This window comes from Sarcophilus harrisii, chromosome 1 (genome assembly GCF_902635505.1).
Source record: "Sarcophilus harrisii chromosome 1, mSarHar1.11, whole genome shotgun sequence".
NCBI classification, from domain to species: domain Eukaryota; kingdom Metazoa; phylum Chordata; class Mammalia; order Dasyuromorphia; family Dasyuridae; genus Sarcophilus; species Sarcophilus harrisii.
This window is the reverse complement of record NC_045426.1, coordinates 12,675,153-12,694,163: the sequence shown is the minus strand read 5'-3', so window position 1 is coordinate 12,694,163 and position 19,011 is coordinate 12,675,153. Positions and strand designations below refer to the sequence as shown.

Sequence of the window (19,011 nt, the reverse complement as noted above, 5' to 3'; positions counted from 1 at the left end):
AATTAACCAGAGCTGGTTGGAGCCTCCCCCTCTCTGGCCCTGCTAAAGGACAAGAAAGAACTATCCCAGATTTCTGGTTGGCGCCACGTGTTCCTGTAACTGAGGGCTGAGCCAGAAGAGATTAGGGATTGAGGCAGGAGGAGCCGCCCACTCTGTGGGCCAGCAGGAACCAGGAAAGCCAGTCGGGTCTCTGTATTAGATAGATAGATGATAGATAGATAGATAGACAGACAGATGGATGTGAAGATAGACAGACAGACAGACAGATAGACAGATAAGTATGTGCATATATGTACAGAAAGAGAATGAGAGACAAAGACAGAGATGGGGGGAGAGGAAAGGGGAAAAAGAGAGAGAAAGAGAAAGACAGAGACAGAGAGAGACAGAGAGTTCCTATCACCAATTCCCTGCTGGATATTTTAAAGTGGATATCTTGAATTCATCTCAAACTCACCATGTCCAAACCCGAACTCATTATCTTTCCCCCAAATCCTCCCTTCTTCCAAACTTCCTGCTGCTTTTAAAGGCATCAATCCCTTATATTCTCCCAGATTATTGTGGAGTCAGGGGAGGATCTGAGTTCAAATCCAGCTTCAGACACTTATTAGCTACATGACTCCGAGCAGGTCCCTTCACCATGTTTATCACAGTTTTCCCATCTGTAAAATTAGCTGGAGAAGGAAATGGTGAACCACTGCGGTATCTCCGCCAAGAAACCAGAAGAGTCAGACAGGACACAATACTTGCCCTACCCTCACTCTCTTTCCATCGCACATATTCAATCAGTTGCCAAATCTTGGTAACCCAACCTTCTCTGTGTCTCGCCTCTGAAGCCAGTGGCTTTTAGTCAGTTATAAATCCCTATATTCATATGAATAAAATCCACATATACATGTATATGTCTATGATTCATTAGCTTTAAAATCTCCCCATAACTTTGTCCCAAGCTGCCTTTTCCACTTCCTTGTCCACTACTCTCAATCCCAGTCAGACGGACCTCTCTTGTCCTTCTGGTTCCTACTTTCCTTGATGCTGGGAATGTTCTTTCTTCCTCCCTTCCCTTGTAAAATGCCCCTCATCCTTCGAGACACAGCTCAAGCCTCATTTCTCCATGGAGCCAGAGCCTGTCCCCTCCCTCCAAACTCCCTCATGGTTATTTATATTGATTTACCACAGAATCAATGCTTTCAAATTGTGCCAGAGAAGACTTTTGAGAGTCCTTGGACAGCAAGGAGATTAAATCAGTGATACTTAAAGAAAATAATTCAGGGTGTTGACTGGAAGCTCAAGAACTTGTTTAAACTTAAAGACTATGTTCACATAATAAGATGGGACGAATCGGAAAGAACCTGATGTTGGGAAAGATCAAAGGCAAAAGGAGAAGGGGATGGCAGAGAACGAGATGGAGAAGGAGGGTCGTGGAGGCAACGGAACATAAACCTGGACAGACTAGGCCAGGTCCATGGGATCCAAAGAGTTGGACGCTACTGGATGAGGGAACAATTATGTTATTCTGTATGTGTGAGCTTTACCCACTACAATAAAAGGTTCTTGAGAATAGGGATCCTTTCCTTGAGTTCCTGGCACAGAATGGGCATGTCAGAAATGCTTGTTGACGGTTCCAAAGAGGAAATGTGAGTAGAACCTCTTCCTACTCCGTTGCAGAGTTCAGAAGTCAGCAGGTGTGGAAAGCAGCATGTAGTTGAGATTTGGCTGGGGAGGGGGAGGGGGGAGAGGGGATAATGGCTCTTTTTCTTAAAAACTCTTCTGTTTTGTGGGATGGTTCTCAGGGAGGAAAGGGATGCATGGAGAAATCTGGGAAAGGTAATGATAAACATTTAAAAAATATATTCAGTTCCCAATTCTCTCCTCCCTTGGCCTTCCCCCAACTTTGAAAAGACACAGAACCCATCATACATGCAAAATCACATGAAACTTGTTTCCATAATAGCCATTAAACATTTATTTACTTATTTTTTAAGTTTATCATTGGGATGGTTGCTGGATAAGATCTTCTCCGACTCCAAATCGATGATCCTCTAGGGTCTTGGATTGTGGGCAGCCTTCTCAGAGGGGGGGGAGGGGAACAATCCCGGAGAAGCCACATCTAGGCGGGGGTCCCCCCTCCCAACTGGCACCCTGGACTCAAGTCTCGCACCAAATGGCCTGGGCTCAGAAAAATAGAAACGCCTAGAAGGGAGATGGCTTTCGTTCAGTCCATCTCAAAGAGATGGCTCCAACTGGGCCCGATAGCTAGTCCCTCTTGGCTGAGACTCTAGTATTCATGTTACAAATGGGTCTGCGGCAGCAGGCCAGCGTGTCCATCCACCCCCTGCACAGGGAGGACCGTGGAGTCAGCGTCCCAAACCAAGTTTTCTCCCCGAGTCAGCTCATCAAATTGATCATCTATAAAGCCTCTGCTATGGTCCCGAGCCGGCTTTCGGGGACTCATGTGGACTCTGAGTCTGGGGGAACAAGCTGCTCTAGTACCGCCCTCATTCCCCCCTCAATAGGGAACGATTGTTCTAGGTCCTCGAGGAAGTGGACATGAGTTACTGGGCCTTCTGATAACGGGAGGATTGGTCACATGACAATAATTTAAAATCGCTTTTAAAAAACTTTTCGGTTTTTTGCCATTTGAGGGAGACGTGGTCTTCTGATTTTTGTCTGTATGCTTGGTACTTGTCCACGGTGGGTAAAATAACCCCCTCTCCCCTCCTTGAAGGCGAGTCACGCTAATGGCTACCGATTGGCTTTGGGAGCGGCTTGGGTAGAAGTCATGTTTGAGAAGCTCCCTTAGGGAAGGGTCAGCTTCTTGTTACCGAGCCCAGCCTGCATGAGGAGCTGGTTTGGGGGTGGGCGAGCCAGCGCCGGCGGATGCAGTGAAAGAGGAGCCGGGGCAGCTGGTGGCCCGGGGTCCAACTGGCTGAAAGATGGCGGGATCACGCCGGCAGTCTTCGGCTGGAGAGGTGGGTCGGGGCCAGGGTGGCCCCCCCCAGAACTGATGAGTGGTCTTGGACTGGGGATATCAGGGCCAGAGGAGTTTCTGTAACCGGGAGGGAGCCCCGTGGCCAAATGGAACTGCGGGTCATGGTAACTATCACTCTCCCCCCCAACATCCTCCCTCCCTGTGGCCCTGCCCATCTTTCCCTCCCAGTGCTCTGGACTCCTGCCAGCTCCGGTGCCTTCCTCAAAGGAGACCGAGCTGTATGGGATCTCCCCTCCTGACTTTAGGGGGGAGAAATTTCCAAACGTGGTGCTCCCGCTAGCCCCCTGAGGCACCTCCTCCCCAAGGCAAGGCCTCCCCTCCCTCCAGCCTCGGGCTTCTTCAGGACCGAGCAGGCAGTCAGGGTACACCTGGCGCCGCTGCCCGAGGCTTTGCCAGGCTTCTGGAATAGGGAAGAAGTGGATCCATGCTCCCGGGCCATCTCCATGTTCCCTATGTTCCTTGACCATTTCCACGTTCCCTGGCCAGTGTTCCTTGGCCATCTCCACGTTCCCTATATTCCCTGGCCAATGTTCCCTGGCCAATGTTCCCTGGCCAATGTTCCCTGGCCAATGTTCCCTGGCCATCTCTGCGTTCCCTGGCCAATGTCCCCTGGCCATCTCCGCGTTCCCTGGCCAATGTCCCCTGGCCAATGTCCCCTGGCCTATGTCCCCTGGCCATCTCCAGGTTCCCGGGCCAGTTTAGCTGTTTGTTTTGGCCCAGAGGTTCCTCCTAAGTCACACTGGATCCGTCTTTAATCTTCTGCCGGGAGATGCTTGATAAAAGCTCATGGCAGCAACGTTGCAGATTTCCCTTAAAGGATCCCGATAAATGTCCCCATGAGCGCTCAAGCTCACGGTCACGCTCACGCTCCCTTCAGTTCCCCGAACCTTCTGCTTAATGACCAATAATCCCGGGTAAACACTTGCTCCGTGCCGGGCCCTGTGCTAAGGGCTGGGTGCAGAGAGGAAATCAAGGCCCTGCCCACAAGGATCTTGCAGCCTATTTGGGGGGTGCGGGCGCAGGGGGGTGGGAGGAAGCTAACATGTCCCTCTGGGACCCGGATCAAGGAGTGGGAGGCTCAGAGCCGCGCGCTGCCCCTCATCCCTCTCGCTTCACAGAGGAGGAAGCCGAGTCCGGGGAGGGGTCTCCCCCGGAGTCACCCCGGCACTAAGGGGCAGCCGCGGGATCTGAACCCGGGACCTTGGCTGCCAGATCGGGGAGGCAATAATCCTTTATTGAGCACTTGCCTCGGGCAAGCGGTCTCTGCCTTGGGTGGGGGGGAGGTAAAGGGGGGCAGAGCAGGGGGGGCTGGGCCGTGAGTTCAGGGGGCCCCGGGTTAGATCCTGTCTCATCTCTTTGCCTCGGTTTCTGCTTCTGTCAGACGGGGCACTGTCAGCCCCCACCGCCCCAAGTGGCTGCGAGACCAAAGGAGACTCTTTGTAAGGGGCGACCCCGGCCCGGGAGCAGGAGGAGCAGGAGGAGGAGGAGGAAGAGGAGGAGGAGGAGGGAAAGGCGGGCCGAGGCCCGGGGTCGGCACCGGGGAGAACCACGGAGCGGAGCTGGGACTCGGGGGCGGCGGGGGGGGGAGCCCGGAGAAGAGGCCGCCTGCGGGATCAGGGGCAGGGGCAGGGACAAGGTCAAGGCCGGCCCTCCGCAAACTTTCCCGAGCTCCGGCGGCTCAGGAGGGGGAGGCTTTGGGGCTGGGGCGCTGCGCAGCGGGGGCCCGAGGGGAGAGCGGGCGGCCCCGCCCCCGCGCCGGGGGAGGGGAGGTGGGGAAGCGGGCCGGCCGAGCCTGCCCCTCCCTCGGGCCCCGCCCCCACCCCGCCCCCGCCTCTCCCCTCCCAGCCGCCCTGCCCGAGTCCCGGCCGGGAGCCCCAGGCCCGCGAGGTAAGTGCGCGCAGGAGGGGGCCCCCCTCCGCCCCGGTTGTCCCCCCTCCCCGATCTGCGCCTCGGGGGGGTCGGGGGCGCAGGAAGGGGGTCCCCGCTCCCGCTTTGTGCGCGCCGTCCCGAGGGGAGGAGGGTTCTCGGGAGGGGGGGGGCTTCCCACGTTCCGGAGAGGGGGGCGGAGAGCGGGCAGAGACGCCCCCTCCGCGCTCCCACCGCCCCAGTTGTGCCCGTGCTTTGCCCCGCGGCGGGCGCCGGGAGCCTCAGGTAGTATCGGGTTGTGCCGCGCGGCTCCTGCGAGTCCCGGGACCGGCCTGGGCGGCGGGCTTGCGGGGGGGGGGGGGGGGGGGGGGGGGGGGGGGGGGGGGGGAAGGGGGAGCAGCCCCCGATGCCTGAGCCCCCCCCGCCGCGCAGGCCCTCCCGCGGTTGCCCCAGAGCCCCCTCCCCCCCAACAGCTCCGGGACTTCCACGCTGCGCTCCCCTCCTCTGCAGCCCCTCCCGAGGGGCCCGCGGGAGCTGCAAGGGGAGGGGGTGATCCAGGCAGGCACGGTCCCCTCCCCCCCAGTCCCGGACTCCCAGGCCGGTCCCTCCCAGGCGGTCACACACCTGTCACCCAGGGGACGCCCCCCCCCTCCCGGCAGTCCCAGACGGGGACAGCTCCGCTGCGCTCCCCTAGGGGGGCTCCCGGGGACCGGGCAGACTCCGCCCCTAGGAGTTCCGCCGCTGCCCGGCTCGGTGTGCAGTGGCCGGCGCCCACAGGCCGCTCTCTCTGCCCTCTCTGTGTGCAGGGGGGACCCTCGCGCTTGTGTGGCGCCCCCTCCCCCAAGACACCGGGTGAGCCCCAGAGCCCCGCAAACCCCCGCATTCCCCAGTGTTGCTGATTAGCTACCTGCACACATTAGGCACCACCGACTTGGTCAAGAGGTCTTTCTCTAAATGTATGAACCCCGTTCCTGGAACCATAGGGGGGACCCTCTGGCCCAGGCCTCTGCAGGCATGGGAGCTGTGGAGAGGGGGCCAGAGGGCCAGCCTGTGGAGCCGCCCGAGTTTGACCTGAGCCGGGATAAAATGCTAATCGCTTTTGCCTCAGTTTCCTCATCTGGAAAATGGGAGAGAATAATAGCTTCTACCTCATGGGATCAGATGAATTACTGTGAAGTGTTTTACAAACCTATAAAGCCTTTTTCAGATTAAGGTTTTTAACTTCATAAAATAAACATGTAGGGTGACAAAGACACCTATGTGGGAGAATTTTCTATCATCCTATCCATTTGTCTGCCTCTGTCCATCTCTGTCTTTCTGTGTAGCTTTCTATCCATCGATCAATTCATTAGTCTGTTTATCTGCCCAGCTCTCTGTCTTTCTGTCTATATTTAAAAAAAAAAAAAAAAGACACCAAATTCATAGGCTTCCACTTGCCCCCTGATTCTGGTCCACTCTCATCGTGTCATAGAGTAAACGGAGGCACTGGTTCTCTCCATCAGAAGTGTCGAAGTTAAAAATAAACAGAGGTTGGACTCTTACAGGAGGAGCCTATTTCACTAAGTCCCAGTGATGGTAAACACTGGAGTTATCCTTGTACCATTTACACAATGCCAGAGGTCACGGCGTCCAAACCTCATTTTCCAGTTCAAGAATCCGAGGCCCCTGAGTAACGTCTCACAACTAGTAACCGAGCTCGTTTCTAGAGCGTCTCCTCCGGGCACATACTTCTGAGCTGTGGCCCAACTACAGGGAAGTTTTATATGGATTTTGTACAAAAGTTGTGGAAAGAGATGTATTTGTATGCCCTGTGCCTAGCATAGTGTCACTTATGTCCCAATTTTTGTGACCCTAATGGGGGTTTTTGGAGAAATTGGAGTGGTTTGCCATTTCCTTCTTCAGCTCATTTTACAGTTCATTTACTGAGGCAAACAAGGTGAAGTGACTTGGCCAGGTTCACAGCTAGCTAATAAGTGTCTGAAATCAAATTTGAACTCTGATCTTTCTTCTTCCTGACTTTAGCCACATCCACTGTGCTGTCTGGCTCTCCCCAAAATGACCACTTCTTGATTGTGAAATGGTCCTTGTGTGACAGCTTTTTAACAGCTAAATCCATCAGACAGTGCCTTTACCTGGTGACCTCATGTCTTAGATGATGTGTCATTTCAAAATCAAAGAGGGAATCGGGTAAAATATGGCAAAGGTGATGTGGGTGAAGGCAGAGGATGATGAGGGGGTTGGAAGGAAGACAGCTTATTTCTAAGGAAATTCATTTCACTTTGTAAATAATAGGGAAGATCACGTGACATTGAAAGCGCCTTCCTCCAGGTTTTCTGCTTTTGCAAAATGGATGTGAGCTTCACATGCTCCAAAGTGTGGGAGTCTTGAACCCCCACTTCCTAAAAACCGAGAGGAAACTTTCCCATGACTCATCTTTGTCCTGAATGTGTTGGACTCAGGGAAGATGTGTCGGTCTTTGTGCACGTGATCAGGCATGTGTGTGTGTATTTGCAAGAAGATTAGCTAAGGTTATTTAATTTGTACCTTGCTAATGGGCCATTTTAGAAAAGGGGAAAATTTGTGAGCTAGTATACTATGGATCACAAGTAGCATATTATACTATAGTATAGTAGATCACAAATAGTATTCTATACTATAGTAGATCACAAATAGTATTCTATACTATAGTAGATCACAAATAGTATTCTATACTATAGTATAGTAGATCACAGGTAGCATAGTATAGTATAGTAGATCACAGGTAGCATGCTATAGTATAGTATAGTAGATCACAAATAGTACTCTATACCATAATAGATCACAAATAGTATTCTATACTATAATAGATCAAAAATAGTATTCTATACTATAGTAGATCACAAATCACAAATAGTATAGTAGATCACAAGTACCATAGTATAATATAGTATAGTACTATATATACTAGAGTAAAAATGCCCCAAACCTTGTCTCTGGTTCACAGAGACACCTGAAATCCTTTTATAAGACTGGGTGTACAAAAAATGGTGGAGGGACGGAGGATATCTTTGGAGAACATGTCGAGAGCATGTTGTATAGTACTGGGCATCCGTCCTGGTGCACTCAGGGTCCTCCATCACCCCAGATCAATCACAGCCTGCCAGGATGCCTTGGATGAAGATGAGGTTGCTAGGATATTCCCTCCCCCAAATAAGGGGTGTGAATTTTTATTTATCCCTTAATAGAAGTCAGCAGTTCAGACTGCTTTCGATTTGAGCTGGATTTGAATTTCTGTTCGCCCGTGTGATTTTGTCTGGGTCGCCCAACTTTTCGGGGTCTGTTTCCGGCCAGGCCTTGTGTTGAGTGCTCTGGGATGCAGGGCCAAGCAGTGCAGCTCACACCCCAGGGGCTCACGTTAATGGGGGGACACCGTGCAAATGGCCATGTCCACACAGGATTGGGGCAAATGAAAGGCAGTCTGGGAGGCCCGAGTTCGCACTGGGGCTAACATGGAAGTCGCCTTCCAGGGTGGAGCTGAGTTCCTACTTGCACTAGAGCCCCTGGAGGGGCAGAATGTCGACACTCCTGCGGGTGGGTGCTGGTGTATGTGAGGCTGCTAGGTGCTCTTCTCAAGCACTGGTTGACCTGCGTATGTAATGGAAAGAGTCAACTTATTATTGTTAATTATATTAAAATTAACCGCTACTATTACTGCTATTACAACCACTACTATTACTATTATAACCAGCACTGCTGCTACTGCTCCTACTGTTGCTGCTGCTATTACTACTGTTATCACAGGCATATGGATGGCATCGGGCCCGGAATCAGGAAGATGAGAGTTCAAATCCACTCTTAGATATGAGCTGGTGACTCTAAGAAAGGCATTTTACCTGTTTGTCTCAGTTTCTTGATCCATAAAATGGGGAGAATTGTAGTATCTACCTCAGGGGGCTGTGAACCTCGAAAGAGACAAATTTTGTAAAGGGCCATGAGAAAATGCAGAAAATGGGCCATAGAGGGTCCCTGAGGCTGGAACCCGGTTTGGAGGGATCTGATGAGGGGCTGCATGGGGCATTGTCTGAGCAGTGGAGGTGATTAGTGACGTATCTGATCCTGGATCCTGTGAGAATCTCTGATGCGGCCGAGCGGGCCCTGCTTTGTGGGTTTGCTTTGTGGCTTGTGTATGTGGAAGTGCCCGGGATATTGAGTCTCGGACCATCATGACTTATCTCGGGGTCCAGCCGTGGCACGGACAGTTTCTGAACAAGGGGGTGATCACCTATTTTTCCCTGAAAGCTCCCCTTCCCCACCCTGCCCCCACAACTAACAGAGCTGGAAAGTCACAGAGTGGGAAGTTTCAGTGAAAAAAAAAATTTTTTTTAAAGAAAATAAAAAGCTAGAAGGGAAAGACTTTCCAGCAAGTTTCCAGAATAAAAAGGGAACACCTGGGACATCCTCCTGGCCTTTCCCAATGACCTCACTGCATGAAGTCCTTGACCCCCTCACTTAATAAAGCCTTGGCCCATCCTCACCTCTGGCTCAGAAGGGGGGCACCCTCCAGCCACAAGCCTGTGGATTGTTCACAGAGCATCAGGCAGGGCTGCCGGGGGTCCGGGCGGCCCCCTTTGGGATGCCAGCAGCCCCTCTTCTGATAAGAATTTGCTATTTTTTCTCTCAGCCAAGGAGACTGTGTTCTTGTCTGTTCCCCAGACCCAGAGGGGTCATGACAGCCCATCTAAGTCTGGGGTTCCTCTGGGGTGTAGTGAGCGGTAGGAAATTGAATCTGGAGGGAGAGGGCCTGCGTTCAGCTCTGCTCCCTTGTTATCTTGGCTGAGAGCCCCCCTTTCTGAGCCCTCGGGTGCCTGGCTTGCCAAATGAGAGAGCCGGGGGCCAGGTGACCCCCAGAGCTCTCCCCAGCTCCGGACCCTCTGACCCCGGCCTTAGCCTTCTTTATTTGTCTTTAGTATAAACAAGGTTGACTCTAAAGTGATCCAGCTGACTTCCTTCTGTTCTGGAACCTGCCGGCCCTACCCCTTCATGAAGCAGCTTGTCAGCCTCTGGTGCGATCTCTGGATCTGCTGGGGGCCTGGCGGGGCGCCCGGCTTCTCCCAGGGGGAGCTTCGTGTTTGAAAATCAGGAGAAGCGGGGTCTGGGGGATGAGGCAGGCTGTTTGGCTCGGCCTGGGAAAAAGGCGGATTTCTTCCTGTGGCCATGACGCGTGTGTACATGTGTGTGTGCGCGTGTTTACACATGATATACATGTGTGTGTCCAGATCTAAGGTCTTAGAAGGCAGAGCTTGTTTCATTTGACCTTTTTGTCCCCAGCACCTCGGGCAATAATGAATCCCTGCTGAATCGAACCCAAAGCAGTTCCCATAGGAGAGTTAATTTCACGTATGTTCTGAGCATGAGCGGGCTTAGAACCACGTGGAGCTTGCCAGGGCAGACACTCCCTTGAAAGGCAGCATTTGTTCTATGTTTAAAAAAAAAAATAAAAAGTGATTTCCTTATAGTGAATATTTATATAATACTTGAAGGTTTATAAGGCACTCTGTACATATTATCTCATCAGATCTTCTCAAGAGGGAGGCTGGGGGCTATTATTTTCCCCATTTCACAGATGAGGAAACTGAGGCGAACAGAGTTAAGTGACCTGGCCAAATCACACAGTTAATAAAGGGCTGAGTTTGAATTTGAACTTTGAACCTGGGTCTTCCCGACTTAAATAAAATACCACCACTGAATGTTATTAGATTTGACATTATTTGGGGGGAAAAAAAGGTTTAATGATACTTTCTTTTCCCCCTTATAATCTTATTTATTTATTTTATAATAATATTTATTTATTTTAATAATAATAGCTTTTTCTTTTTCCAAATACATGCAAAGTTCGTTTTCAATCTTCACTTTTGTAAAACCTTGTATTCCAATTTTTTCTCCTCCCCTTCCCTTAGACAGCAAGCGATCTGATATAGATTAAATGCGTCCAATCCACCGTCTTTCCACTTTGAATGATACCTTCTTCATCCCACTGTTATTTCCCCAGACGTCTCCTAGAATCACCAAATGCTTCCAATCGGACAAAAATATCTTTTGCTGGAGGAGTCCCAGAGGCCCGGGGTGGAGGTTGCTCCGGTTACAGCTCACTGACCTTGAACAAAACCTTCAACTTCTCCCTGTATTTCATATTTGGAAAAGTGAGCAGCCCTGGAGGGGGATGGGCGTGGCAGGGACTATTGGGCTTCCCCCTCCAGCTCCCTGTAGAGTTCCTGTAAAATACCTCCCTCCTTCCACATCTGAGGTGCAAAGAGAGGGAGTGTGGTGCAGTGGTTAGCAAGCCGGGCCCACTGGGCTCTGTCCCAAGGGATCCCATAGAACCTTGTCTAAAGTGTCCCGGAAGTCTTAGTTCGAGACCTTTGACATTAAGCTATTAATCTATATAATATTACTATTAAGCTATTAAACACCGAGAGTTTTGGGACCCCTGATGTTTAACACTGTGTGTGGATCTGCTTATCAGCTTTATACTCATGCTGTGATTTTTATACCCGTGAAAATGTGACCTCCCTGTGAGTAGGCAGTCGATTTATTTTCTGCTCTTCTACCCGCAGTGTCTAGCATGGTCTGGTACATGATAAATGCTTAATTAAGGACTTATTTGTGGATCAGGGGTGCCATCCTTGTCAAGGAACGAAGGCAATGCACACTTATTTAGCACCAACTGTATGCCAGACACAATGCTGAACAAATATTCCCACGATAGCTATTTTAAAGGGCCTTATTTCACAGTTGAGGAAAGTGAATCAACCTCAGTGTTCTTGAGCTGCTCTCTTAACACGTGCTTCCCTTCACTTTCTTAACCCTTCTCAAAATAATATGTTGTTTAAAAATTCAAAATTAAAAGGAAAAGTGAAATTTCAGTTAGAACTTTTCTTCGTCCAGGTAATAATACAGTGGGTAGAGCACCAGATTTGGAGTCAGGAAAACCCGAATTCAAATCCTTCCTCGGTGACACTGGGCAAGTCATTTAATTGCTGCCTACCTCAGTTTTTCCATCTGTAAAATAGGGATAGTAATAGTCCCTACTTCCCAGAGTTGTTGTGCAGATCACAGAAGGCAAGAATTGCAAAGTACCTAACACGGTGCCTGGCACACAGTAGGCACTATATAAATATTAGCTAGTGTGGTTATCTGAATTTAGGGATCCCCTGAAATCTGTCTGGGTCCCCAGGTTGCTCCAATACTGGGACATATCTAAGGGTTACAGAACACGGGCGGTTCCCCATATCAGAGAAATTAATATCCCCTGTCCTTTAGTTTCCCAGACAAAACAAAAGAAGTAATAAAAATTCAGTTAAAGTCAGTGGAGAGACTGCATGTAGAGTCTAGAGATCTGGATTCAAATCCACCCCAATTCTCTGATGGTCATTTTCCTCATCTGTAGAATGGGGTAGTTGGCTCAGAAGATACGTCTCAGGCTCCTTGAAGCTATAGGGCTGGGGTCCTGGGGTCAACAGAGTGAGGGGGATCAGGTGCCCTCCGGCACCAAGTTCTACTGTCCTGAGAGAAGGGGAGAAGAGTCTGTGGCATAGAGAGGTGAATGACATGGGCATCTTATCAACATTACTGGCTTATCATAAGGCTCCTTGTGGGATTTTTGTTGTGATATTTGTTTTCCTTCTCTCACTGGGGTATTTTTGTTTTGTGGAAAGTTAGGGAAAGACCACAGTGAGAATCCCAGAACAAGGAAGTGGTTCTTGGAGACAGGGGCCTGCCTAGTTTGAGTTTTCTCAGAAAAGGGATGACTGCTCCTTGTGGGGAGAGGGCAGGGAGTTGGCCCCTCCCCCTTCATGCCTTTCTGAAATCGGGCCCTCAATCAAAGCAGCACCCATCCTCCCGTTCTGTGATCAGTCCTGCTGCATATGTTCAGAGTTGGAAAGCCTGTCTGATCTGCCCTGCATTGTCCCTGAATGTGCCAAGAATGGTCCCGAGCCTTTTGACCAGGACAGAGTACGTTGGGAAGCAATCTGACACAATGAATAGAGCTATTTACTGTATGTGAGGCTCCATCTCTGTCCACACTGGGACACACACTGTCCTGCTCTGTGACCCAAGCTGGACACCTTCAGCCCCTTGGATGCTTCCCTGTCTCTTACTTCCCTGACCTCTTATCTGTTATCACCTCCACAGAACTGGTCCCATTTACTACCTTTTCTCTATTTGCATTCCTCACTCCTTGTTTTGGGGCCTTTTTCATTTGTAATAGTAAGAATAGTGGTGGAAGAGGTGGTGATAGTAGTAGTTATAGCAGTAATAGAGGTGGTGATGGTGGCAATAATATTATTCCCCTTCCCACTTCCTGCCTTTGCAGGATGAAACAGGATCTTTTCTTTTACAGAGATGTCCCTTCCGGAGTAGGTCTTCTGAGTTATTCTGAGATTTCATAAGGTGTCAGATTTACTTTTTGCTTGATAGTATATTATATTTGTGTATATATACCCACAAATTATGAATGATCAGGAAAGTTTTGAAAACTGCATTATGAAAACAAAGATTTTAATATGTTACTAATTTTGTTGCCATTTTCCAGTTAGACCGAGACTTGACAAACCTTAAATAGTTACAGATTTGGAGATTTACTATCCATGCAGAAAAGGGTGCCAAGTTCTCTATCTTTTTGAGAAATAGGATCTTTTCTTCAACAATGCAATGTCATGTGTAGCTGGGTGGTACAATTAAGAGAGATTGATCTTAAAGTCAAGCAGTTCAAATTCTACCACAGACATTACGACTAGTAGTGTGACTCTTGAAAAATCACTTAAACTCTTTGGACCTCAGTTTCCTCGTCTGTGAAGTTAGGTAGTAGTAGATTATTCTCTTGCTGCATATTCTGTTGGAGCTAGACAAAAACAAAAATGTCAGTGCTTGGTAATAATCTATCCATCCATATATTTATCTATTCTGTCTATCTATCTATCTACCTATCTTTTCTATCTACCTACCTATCTATCTATTTATCTATCTTTTCTGTCTGTCTATCTATCTGTCTTTTCTGCCTATCTATCTGTTCTTTCTGTCTGTCTATCTATCCATCCATCCATCCATCTATTATGCCTATCTGCCTATCTATCTATCTATCTATTAATCCTGTCTATCTATCTAGCTAGCTATATTTTCTTTCTTTCTATATATCTTTTTATCTACCTACTTATCTATTTCTCTATCTTTTCTGCCTTTCTATCTAGTCTGTCTGTCTATCTGTCTATCCATCTATCCATCCATCCATCCATCCATCTATCTATTCTGCCTATCTGCCTATCTATCTATCAATCCTGTCTGTCTATCTATCTATCTTTTCTGCCTATCTATCTATTGTATCTATCTATCTATCATGATAGATCCATCCATCCATCCATCTATTCTGCCTATCTGCCTATCTATCTATCAATCCTGTCTGTCTGTCTATCTATCTATATTTTCTTTCTTTCTATATATCTTTCTATCTAACTACCTATTTCTCTATCTTTTCTGTCTATCTATCTATCTATTCTGCCTATCTATCTATCTAATCTGTCTGTCTAGATACAGATATAGATATATAATGTATGTGTGTATTATATACACACTCCTATAAATATACACACATGTGTATAGGGATAGAGAAAGCCACTTGTGTATTTTTTAGAACTTTTTTTTTTAAAAATAAAAAGAGCTCTTGTTCTCTCTGGGCTTCCACATCTCTGCTTTTTAGTGACAGCTGCCTTGGTGTTATTGTTGACCGTTTGTGGCCCTGAGAAGCCTGGGGATGAGTGTTCTGTGAGGAGCCCTTGTTTCTGCTGAGTTTGAGAGCTGGGTTTGTGGCTCTTCAGAGAAAAGAGACAACGGGATGATTGATGACACCCTGGCCCTTGGTTATGATGTCATGAACCATTTGGAGCCCCCGAGCAGACATTTCCGAGGGGGGTCCTCTATTTTAAAGTGATCTTCTAGGTTCTTGGGGCCGGGAGTCATCATTACGCCAGTATAGCTTTGTGGAGGCCTTTGATTAATATTCAATCCAAAGAGTTATTGGGGTTTTATGCAGGGAGGAATCTCCCTATGCATAGAGCAGGAAGTTCTTAACTTGGGTCCATTATCTTTTTTGAAAAACCTATTTTGATTGTTATATTTTAATGTAATCTGCTTCCTCTGCAATCCTGCAAATTATCGATTACATATTTAAACATATTCTTCCAAAATGGCTCAGAGGCATCTCTGGGTAGCCCAAAGGGGCCCATGACACCGAAGAGGTTAAAAAACCTTAAAAAAAAAAAAAAAAACCTCTGATTTAACTGGTTTAGTTGACAGGGTTTTAATCTGTGGGGTCTTAAGGTGTCTCAGATGACACTCTGCATACACTTCTTAGCAGATCACCTGATCCGTGAATGGGTAGTGGGCTTCTTACTGGACCGTGGTCCATTGATGGTGACTTCTGACTTGGTTTCTCTTTTTTTTTTTTTTTTAATTTTTTTATTTAATAGCCTTTTATTTACAGGATATATACATAGGTAACTTTACAGCATTAACAATTGCCAAACCTCTTGTTCCAACTTTTCACCTCTTACCCCCCCACCCCCTCCCCTAAATGTCAGGATGACCAGTAGATGTTAAAATATATTAAAATATAACTTAGATACACAATAAGTATACATGACCAAAACATTATTTTGCTGTACAAAAAGAATCAGACTCTGAAATATTGTACAATTAGCTTGTGAAGGAAATCAAAAATGCAGGTGTGCATAAATATAGGGATTGGGAATTCAATGTAATGGTTTTTAGTCATCTCCCAGAGTTCTTTTTCTGGGTATAGCTAGTTCAGTTCATTACTGCTTCATTAGAAATGATTTGGTTGATCTCGTTGCTGAGGATGGCCTGATCCATCAGAACTGGTCATCATCTAGTATTGTTGTTGAAGTATATAATGATCTCCTGGTCCTGCTCATTTCACTCAGCATCAGTTCGTGTAAGTCTCTCCAGGCCTTTCTGAAATCATCCTGTTGGTCATTTCTTACAGAACAGTAATATTCCATAATTTTCATATACCACAATTTATTCAGCCATTCTCCAACTGATGGACATCCATTCAGTTTCCAGTTTCTAGCCACTACAAAAAGGGCTGCCACAAACATTCGTGCACATACAGGTCCCTTTCCCTTCTTTATAATCTCTTTGGGATATAATCCCAGTAGTAACACTGCTGGATCAAAGGGTATGCACAGTTTGATAACTTTTTGAGCATAGATCCAAACTACTCTCCAAAATGGTTGGATTCGTTCACAACTCCACCAACAATGAATCAATGTCCCAGTTTTCCCACATCCCCTCCAACAATCATCATTATTTTTTCCTGTCATCTTAGCCAATCTGACAGGTGTGTAGTGGTATCTTAGAGTTGTCTGACTTGGTTTCTCACCGAGGTTCTTTTTGTTTGTAGCGCTACTTATATATGGGAAAGCTTTCTCTATGGGCTGTTCAAGGAAATATTTTTCTAGGCTAGAAAATTTCAAGCACCCAACACAGACAGTCGCCATTATTGGGACTCGAGCCATAATCCAGAGAGAAATCTTTCACTGAGGGTGCTTTTAAAAAGGGAAGAACAGTTCAAAACTCTGTGGCTTTTTGAGTTACTGTTTCAGTTCAGCAAGTCAAGTGGGAAAATCCCAGACGAGACAAACTAGATCACTGTAAAGACGACCCATAATGGCCTCTGATTTTTCTGGCTTTCTAGCAAGTAACCACCGTTTGTAGGTAGCTGATCCTGCCCTCTGTGAACCATAAACGCTTTCTGATGTCAGCCAGGCTTCCCAAGAGCCAAACCCAGTGAACAGGTGAGGCCCACCCAGGGCAGGGCCGGAGCTCGAGGTGGTTGGTTTTGGGACCTAGGTCACTCAGTGAGTCACAAGCCCTGCCCCCAGGAGAACACATGAATGGAATTATGGGAGGGGCCTGGAGAGAGAACCTAGAAACTGGGAGCCTGTGGAGTCCAGAGGGAATTGAGGAGGAAGGGACCAGAAGAGTCATCTCTGGTAGGGGAAAGGGAGGCCAGCTCAGGAAGTTTTCATTTTTAAATATACATTTTATATCATCTAGAATTCTCTGTGTATCTCTCTCTCTTCGCCCTCCAAGAGGGCTTTCCCCTGCAACAAAGAATTTCTCTCTCTCTCTTTTTAAAAAAAATTATGAAAGCTTTTTATTTTCAAAACATATGTACAGATAATTTTTCAACTCTGACCTTTGCATAGACTTGTGTTCCACTTAGATGGCAAGTAATCCAATATCTGTTATACATGTTAAAACATATGTTAGCTCCAATATATGTAAACATATTTGTACAATTCTCTTGCTGCACAAGAAAGATCAGATCAAAAAGAAAAGTAAATGAGTAAGAAAACAAAATGCAAACGAACAACAACAGAGAGTGAGAATGGTCTGTTATGATCCACACTCAGTTCCCACAGTCCTCTCTTTGGGTATAGATGGCTTTCTTCGTCGTAAGACCATTGGAACTGCTCTGAATCAGCTCATAAATAAAGAATTTCAAAAGAGAGAGAGAGAGAGAAGGAAGGGAGTGAGGGAAGGAGGAAGGAAGGAAAGAAATGAAAGAAAGAAAGAGAAAGAAAGGAAGGAAGGAAGGGAGGAAAGAAAGAAAGAAAAAAGAAAAAGAAAAGGAAAGGAAGGAAGATAGAAAGGGAGAGAGAGAGGAAGAGAAAGAAAAGAAAATCAATAAAAGTAACTAACATATTGAAAAAAGTCAGGAAGTTTCCTGGTAACCTTGTGTTGTGATATAATTGTCCAGTCATGTCTGATTCTTTGTGATCCCAATTGGGGGCAAAAATTAGAGTGATTTGTCATTTCCTTTTCCAGCTCATTTGACAGATGAGGAAGTTGAGGCAAAGCAGGAAAATGACCCTCCAGAGTCACTCTAGTTGTGTCTGAAGCTAGATTTGAATTCAGAAAGGTGAGGCTTCCTGATTCCAAACCCAAGGCACTACCCACTGCACCTCCCAGCTGTTCCATAAGATCCTTATGACTTCAGTTTAAGAGCCTACTATGTGCAAGGATCTCTGTTAAGCTTGAGTATTATAGAAAGGCAGAGCCGGACACTGGCCTTTTGTCCAGGAGTTTGTGTCTTGTGGGGGGCAGACAAACGCAGGGTGTCCCAGAAGTCTTAGGGACGGAGCTGCTCCAGGGCTCTGGGGACACTCTCTCTCTGCTCCGATGCCCAGTCCCTTTGGCCAGACAGGGCAAGGCAAGAACCCGACTGTGACGTTATATACAGAACCCTCTGAGTGGTCATTTCTTGGCTGTTTCTAACCAGTCCCATTTTATGTGGTTCCTCTTGGAGAGGGCTCCTCATTGTGTCCCAGAAGGCTGGGGTGCAAGTGTAAAGCGCTTCCTATGTGCCCCCGGGAGAGCTTACCTTCTGCTGCAAGATATATAGCCCCCACCCAGATGGAGCATTAGGAAAAGGAAGCAGTCAGAAGACCTGGGTTTGAGCCCTGGGTAGGTAGATGGACCAGAAGCCTGGAGTTCGAATCCAGCCATTAGTCATTTTACTGCTGCCTCAGTTTCCTCCTCTGTAACATGGAGATAATAATTACATCCACCTCCCAAGATCAAAGGAAAATAATTGTAATGTCCCAAGCACAAGACCTGGTACATAGTAAGAACTATAAAAATGTTAGCTGTAAACTGTATATTCTAAAGCAAAGTCACTTCATTTGTCCTGGCCTCAGTTTCCTCACTTGTAACAGTAGGGTTTGATGGAATGGTCCATCTTTGAATTTCTAGTCCTAAAATCCTATTCCTCTTTGAATCCCTGAGAGAGCTGGGCACTGTGCCACTTGTATCAACATTACTAAATGTGAATTAAAACCCTCCAGCTGAATGCCCTGAGATGGTGAGACTGAGCCTCCCAGCACTGATACGTGGGATGCTCCAGGAGCCGGGACTTCCTTCCTCTGACCTTGGCTTCTGCTGATGGAGCAAAGCCCAGTCTTGTTTCCTTAAGGGGGCTTGAAATCCGTCTGAGCCGTGACTGCACCCTAACCATTGACTGGGCCCGCCTCCACCACAACAGCTTCATGGGGAAGTGGGTCCCTTTGTTTCACATTCACTCCTAATTTAGAAAG

General features: G+C 47.5%; 1 protein-coding gene across 1 annotated transcript in view; it reads left to right on the top strand.

The window, feature by feature from the left end:
- The first annotated feature begins 4,823 nt into the window (after positions 1–4,823).
- ARHGEF3 (Rho guanine nucleotide exchange factor 3) overlaps positions 4,824–19,011 on the top strand; it is a 240,683-nt gene continuing 226,495 nt past the window's right edge. The window contains exon 1 of the mRNA XM_031952275.1: positions 4,824–4,876. The gene's annotated coding sequence lies outside the window, so the exon portion shown is untranslated. The remainder of the gene's footprint in view (positions 4,877–19,011) is intronic.